This window comes from Triticum dicoccoides, chromosome 2B (genome assembly GCF_002162155.2).
Source record: "Triticum dicoccoides isolate Atlit2015 ecotype Zavitan chromosome 2B, WEW_v2.0, whole genome shotgun sequence".
Classification (NCBI taxonomy): Eukaryota; Viridiplantae; Streptophyta; class Magnoliopsida; order Poales; family Poaceae; genus Triticum; species Triticum dicoccoides.
Window position 1 is genome coordinate 262,211,189 of NC_041383.1, and position 7,024 is coordinate 262,218,212.

The following is a 7,024-nucleotide window of genomic DNA, read 5'->3' on the forward strand; positions in this document are numbered from 1 at the left end:
GGCGACGGGATCTAGGGTTCGGTCGAGGGGTAGGTGTAGGTCGGGGTGGGCCAGTTCGACTGGGCCGGCAGGATGGCCAGCTGGGCCGGTTGGCCCGGGGGGGGATTGGGTCGGCCTGGCTGGGCCATGGCCTAGTTGGGCCGAGCGGGAGTTCTTTCTATCCTTTTGTTTTTTTTTTTGTTTTTTTTTGTTTTTTTGTTATTGTTTTGTTTATATTTTGAGCATCTAACTATTTTATCAAAATGTGGTTTCTCCACCATAATTGCTCATGATTTATTTGACCTATCTTGAACATTTTAGTTTTAACTTTTGAAAACTTTATTCCTTTGACTTGATTTTGAATTTAACTTTGAACGAGATCTGAATCATCATGAGATTAGCAACAGTGATCGTGGTGACGTGGCATCATTACCGTGGGATTACTGTAGCTTAATTATCCGGTCGTCACAAATCTCCTCCACTACAAGAAATCTCGTCCCGAGATTTAAGAGGTAGTGAAAGGGGGGAAGGTTTGGTAACGAATCTAGCGGGTCTTCTCATCCTGGCTTGATCTTCTCGAAGAGGCCGGTCCAATATATTGATGTCTTCATTTTTCTGCTTTAGGTCATCATGATGAAGTCGGCGTCCTTTTTTCAGGAACTCCATCGTACTTACGAAAGAATAAAGAGTGGGCATTCCGGGAGAACAGACCTCTGCAAGGTCGACTATCTGGTCGATAACATCGGGGAGGGTGGCGGATAGCAACTCTCGAATTGAAACTTAAGAAAATATCGTGAGCAAAGTAAGAAGGTGTAAAATAGAAGTTTCAAGCGCGCAGACAAACGTTCAATGCCTGAAATGGGGCGTGAACGGGGTTCAAAGCAACGGGAATAAGAATTATGTCTGATACCAGAATTGATGGTCTCTCCAAAGGTGGCTCGTGAATTACTTATGAGGACACGTGCGAGGAACAACCTTGGGAACAAGAGGTGTAGAGGTGAGTCAGGTTTCGATCCTGTGGAACTGTGGGTTATGGGCCCACCATGTGGGTTAAAAGTTGGAAAGGCGGTGATGTCTTGCACAATCATGTAAGCAAGGCATGTCAGAGGATAGCATGTCAATTATGTCGGCAACAATGTCGGTACCAAGGGCGAGGGACGAAGAGAACCATTTTCCTGCTCGTTGAACAAGGCGGACCAATAGGCAAAGTTCTCGTCCATCGGTGGCAATCGGAATGTCATCAACAATGATAGCAGGGTCTTGCTGACAGAATTGTACACCGAGGTGTTTACATAAGCAGGAGAATATTACTGCTTAGATCATATAGATCACAAGAAACATTAAACCAACCAACGGAAAGGAAAATATGATTATCATATTAAACAGAACAATGGAAAGGAAAATGTGTTTAAACACATATTTCAAGGGTATATCCTTCCCAAGGACAAGCAGAGCATGATATCCATGACAAGATATAATGTAGAAAACCCTTTAGGTAAGGGGAGAGAAATTTCATGACATTACCCATACAACGGTGTTTGGATAATTGAGCAGGAAACATTTAGCATTGGGCTTCAAATGTTCTTGTTGAAAATCAGAGTACCACAGACATGCTTCGAGATAGCATTGACATGGTCTTCAAGCAAAGGTCAGACTTTGGATACACAAAGGATCCATCAGGATAAACTTATTAAACAAGGCATTCAATTCCCTCATGGAAAAATGGTTAACCTTGTTAAAAAGGAAACTATAACACTAGGTCCTCCAGTCAGGTGTGCTAGGCATGACATCACCTTATCGGGTCATACGAGGATCAATGTTATAACTCTTGAAAATATGTTCCAACCATCATATCTGACCGAGAAGAGAAGGTGCGACACCAATTGACGAGATGACAATGTAAGATTCTCGGGAAATGAACTATGGAAGTGAGTTCTAAGACAAGAATTCATCATTAACCCAAGGAGAGCATGAGGTGGCTGATGGACTCAGCGACAACTCATCGAGGTTTCCAAAAAGATGGATTTCCATAGTTATGTAAACAAGGAGATAACATTTGTCAGATCAAATGATATAATGATGTATGCTCGAGGAAAACATACACAATTAAACATTGGTAGAAAGGTGCACCTGAAATATGGGCTCATGTAGCATGATCCATGTTAGAATGGTGATTCAATAACCAATAGTCTAAGAATGAACTGTCGACCATTGACTTCATGGCAATAGGGTTGCTGGAAGTATAGAATCCAAGGAGCGCTGTTACTTGTTAGTATCCCGGTTAGAATCAACACGAGGACCAAGAAAGAATGGTGATGGGAAGAAGTGTTACTATATCAAGAATTCTTAAGAGGTGGAGCAATTCTCATAACATTCTTGGCATAAAAGATGGTAATACTTCCAAGGTAAAGAAGAACAAATGCTGGTTAGCAAGGATCTCAAGGTATAACACAAAACACGAACAAGTTTGTGTTGAGAGGGAAATCAAGGATGTTGTCGATGATAACACAAATCATCAAGGGGCAAGGATGGTATTTCCCATCATGAATTCAATTGATATCCTGGAAGAGCTCGGAATGTTGATGATGATCATGACACAATTGTCGAGAGATTTCATGAAGGTGTAATCGATCGGCGATGACATCAAGTCAAAGGAATGATGAAGCGAAAGGTTATTGGAACCATGGGTACATCACAGAATCCAGCTTGTTGTTCAAGGCAAAATGATATGACGAGGAAAGTCAACATAAGCTTAGCTCATCGTCGAAATTTGTGCTCCGGGAAGAAGGACCCAGTAGCACAATGAAAATTAGCACGGTAATGATGTAGCCGAACAGGCTAAGAATGGCGTGATCGGGTACAAACTCGTAAGTAAAGAAGATTACTAAAAGTTGTTGAACCGTAGTGCGGACTCGGTTCAGTTATCGGTGTCTTTGAGTGTTTAATAACTCAAAGCCCGTGAAAAATTGGAATCAGTGAGAATGTAGTACTTGATGGAGAACTCATAAGAAGTTATGCAGTCCCGTGATGATCTCGAGATACCAGGGTGTAATACTCGACGAAAGATCAAAGTAAAGGTTGGACAGGTGTATTGATCCACAGAAGACAAGTGCTTAAACTTGCCCGAGAAATGGGATCAAAGAAGAACATATGGTCGGAACCACGATTGCAAAGGATCAATTCACCGATACCAAGGATATTATATCAAGGAAATAGTTATTATTACAAGAAGCTTCCATGATAGGATCTACTTCATGTCCATGGGCATGAACACAAATGTTCAAGGTCGACTCTCACTTTTCCAAAGCATAACCTTACAGTCACTTCTCGTTTCGATAATGGCATTAGTGTTGAAAGTTTTACCTAGTGAAATACCAGATGAGTATGACCCGTGAAAACTTCCAAGTTCACATATATTAAGGAAGGCATAGGTTCAACCCATCAGGGCATCTTAGGAACATATACCACAAACTTCGGGGTAAATAATACAAGCTCGAAAGTAGAGCATTGTTCAAAAGCAGATGATACAATTTACCAAAAGCATTATATACCCATGGAAAGGCTCTCAAGGTTATTCAATATGAAGGACACTATCGGATAAAATCCAACAAAGGAACTGATGGTCCACAAGGGATCTGATGTGAGCATCGGTACTCAACCAGAGGAAGAAGAAGGCACGCGCATCATATTATAGAACATCTGAATAATTCGATGCTTAGATAACAAAGGAATTACGATTTCCAAAACAAAGGATCAGAAGCAGTCGCTCTGATCAAGGATGGATAAGTTGGATAGACTAGAGGCACAATTGACGACAAATAGTTTGGTCGAGAACCAGCTCATGATTAAAACGACGTCTGAGCCGGAAGGATGAATTCTAGGATCTGTTTGAGGATTGCGAGCATTCACAACAAATCGAATCAACGGACTCAAAATGACAATGACAATGGATGTCAACAAGATTACTAGACTTATGGGATTAACCATAATGCAAGCAATCAAGAATTTCAAGAGCAATAGGATGCTCAAGATTTTTGGAAGATCGAATGATATTTCGAGGATTGGTGACATACATGAATCAACTGGGGATGAGTGGATACTCGGTAAGTGCGAGAAATTATCCATAGTGGTATTCATATAGCAAAGAACTGCAAGGCAGTAGGCACAAAGTATTCTCGGAACATTAGAGAGAATTTCGAGGTATCTTGTAATAACAAGATCGACTGGGTATAAGGTAAGGATGACGGGTGTAAGTATTTATCCATAGGGATATTGCAGTGGTAGGGAATTGCAAAAGCAACGGGCACAAGGTCTCGGGAGAATATCGGAAGGTATCTTCGGAATCCTTCGGTGCACAAAGTAATCATCTGGACTGAAGAGGCTCTCTGGGAGAAAGTACTATCGAGAACCTAGAGTCAGAGTTAGTAAAAAAATCATTTAACCTGAATAGAAGAGAGATCAGATTCCCAGAGTACAGATCGAGGAGTAAAAGATCCTAATACCACCGAATGGCAACGTGGGCCCGTAAGGCACACAACCATGTTAGTAAAAGTTTTGTAATGTCTAGACTCGACTTCGGCCAAGGAGTGTGGAAGGGGGATTCCTACAGGCAGTCGGCTCTGATACCAACTTGTGACGCCCCCGATTCAATCGTACACTAATCATGCACGCAAACATGTACGATCAAGATCAGGGACTCACGGGAAGATATCACAACACAACTCTAAAAACATAAATAAGTCATACAAGCATCATATTACAAGCCATGGGCCTCGAGGGCTCGAATACAAGTGCTCGATCATAGACAAGTCAGCGGAAGCAACAATATCTGAGTACAGACATAAGTTAAACAAGTTGCCATAAGATGGCTAGCACAAACTGGGATACAGATCGAAAGAGGCGCAGGCCTCCTGCCTGGGATCCTCCTAACTACTCCTGGTCGTCGTCAGCGGCCTGCACGTAGTAGTAGGCACCTCCAGTGTAGTAGGAATCATCGTCGACGGTGGCGTCTGGCTCCAGGGCTCCAACATCTAGTTGCGACAACCAGGTAGAAGGGAAAGGGGGAAAAGAGGGAGAAAAGCAACCGTGAGTACTCATCCAAAGTACTCGCAAGCAAGGAGCTACACTACATATGCATGGGTATATGTGTAAGGAGGCCATATCAGTGGACTGAACTGCAGAATGCTAGAATAAGAGGGGGATAGCTAGTCCTATCGAAGAGTACGCTTCTGGCAGCCTCCGTCTTGCAGCATGTAGAAGAGAGTAGATTGAAGTCCTCCAAGTAGCATTGCATAGCATAATCCTACCCGGCGATCCTCTCCTCGTCGCCCTGTTAGAGAGCGATCACCGGGTTGTATCTGGCACTTAGAAGGGTGTGTTTTATTAAGTATCCGGTTCTAATTGTCATAAGGTCAAGGTACAACTCCAAGTCGTCCTCTTACAGAAGATCACGGCTATTCGAATAGATAAACTTCCCTGCAGGGGTGCACCACATAACCCAACACGCTCGATCCCATTTGGCCGGACACACTTTCCTGGGTCATGCCCGGCCTCGGAAGATCAACACGTCGCAGCCCCACCTAGGCACAACAGAGAGGTCAGCCCGCCGGTCTAAATCCTATGCGCGCAGGGGTCTGGGCCCATCGCCCATTGCACACCTGCACGTTGTGAGGGCGGCCGGAAGCAGACCTAGCAACCTCCATTACAAAGGAAGTCACGTTACGCGGTCCAATCCGGCGCGCGCCGCTCCGTCGCTGACGTCACGAAGGCTTCGGCTGATACCACGACGTCGAGTTCCCATAACTGTTCCCGCGTAGTTGGTTAGTGCGTATAGGCCAGTAGCCAGACTCAGATCAAATACCAAGATCTCGTTAAGTGTGTTAAGTATCCGCGAACGCCGAACATGGCCAGGCCCACCTCTCTCCTAGGCGGTCTCAACCTGCCCTGTCGCTCCGCCACAAAGCAACAGTCGGGGGCCGTCGGGAACCCAGGCCCACCTCTACCGAGATGGAGCCACCTGTCCTTTCAGCCCCCTCATCAGAATCACTTGCGGGTACTCAACGAGCTGACCCGACTTTAGTCACCATCTGTATAGTATGTATGTATGTATAGTATATACCCGTGATCACCTCCCGAGTGATCATGGCCCAATAGTATAGCAAGGCAGACTGACAAGAATGTAGGGCCAATGATGATAAACTAGCATCCTATACTAAGTATTTACGATTGCAGGTAAGGTATCAACAGATGTAGCAACAATGTCAGGCTATGCATCAGAATAGGATTAACGGAAAGCAGTAACATGCTACACTACTCTAATGCAAGCAGTATAGAGGAGAATATGCGATATCTGGTGATCAAGGGGGGCTTGCCTGGTTGCTCAGATAAAAAGGAGGGGTCGTTGGTGACGTAGTCGACCACAGGGGCATCAGCATCGTCACGGGGTCTACCGGAGAGAAGAGTGGGGGAGAAACAGTAAATACATAGCAAGCAAGTGCATAACAGGACAACAAGCAGAGCTAGACGTGTTCTAACGCTGTATGAGGTGATACTGGTGAAGGGGGGAAACATCCGGGAAAGTATCCCCGGTGTTCCGTGTTTTCAGACAGATGAATCGGATGGGAAAAGTTGCATGCTCTCTATGCTAGGGATGCGTGGCAGACGAACGGGTTGCATAACCGGATTCGTCTCATCGTTCTGAGCAACTTTCATGTACAAAGTTTTTCCATCCGAGCTACGGTTTATTTTATATTAATTTTTAAAGTTTTAAATCATTTTCTAGAATTAACAAAATTAATTTAATACTAAAATACATTTCTGACGTCAGCATGACGTCAGCACGACGTCAGCAGTCAACCAGTCAATTGACTGGGTCAAACTGACACGTGGGTCCTACTGTCATTGACTAAGACTAATTAAACAAGTTAATTAGTTGTTCAGTTTAATTAATAAAAATTAATTAAGTTAATTCATTCTTCAATTAATTAATTAATTAATTAATTGTTTTTATTTTTATTATATATATTTTTTCTTTTTTTTTAAAACA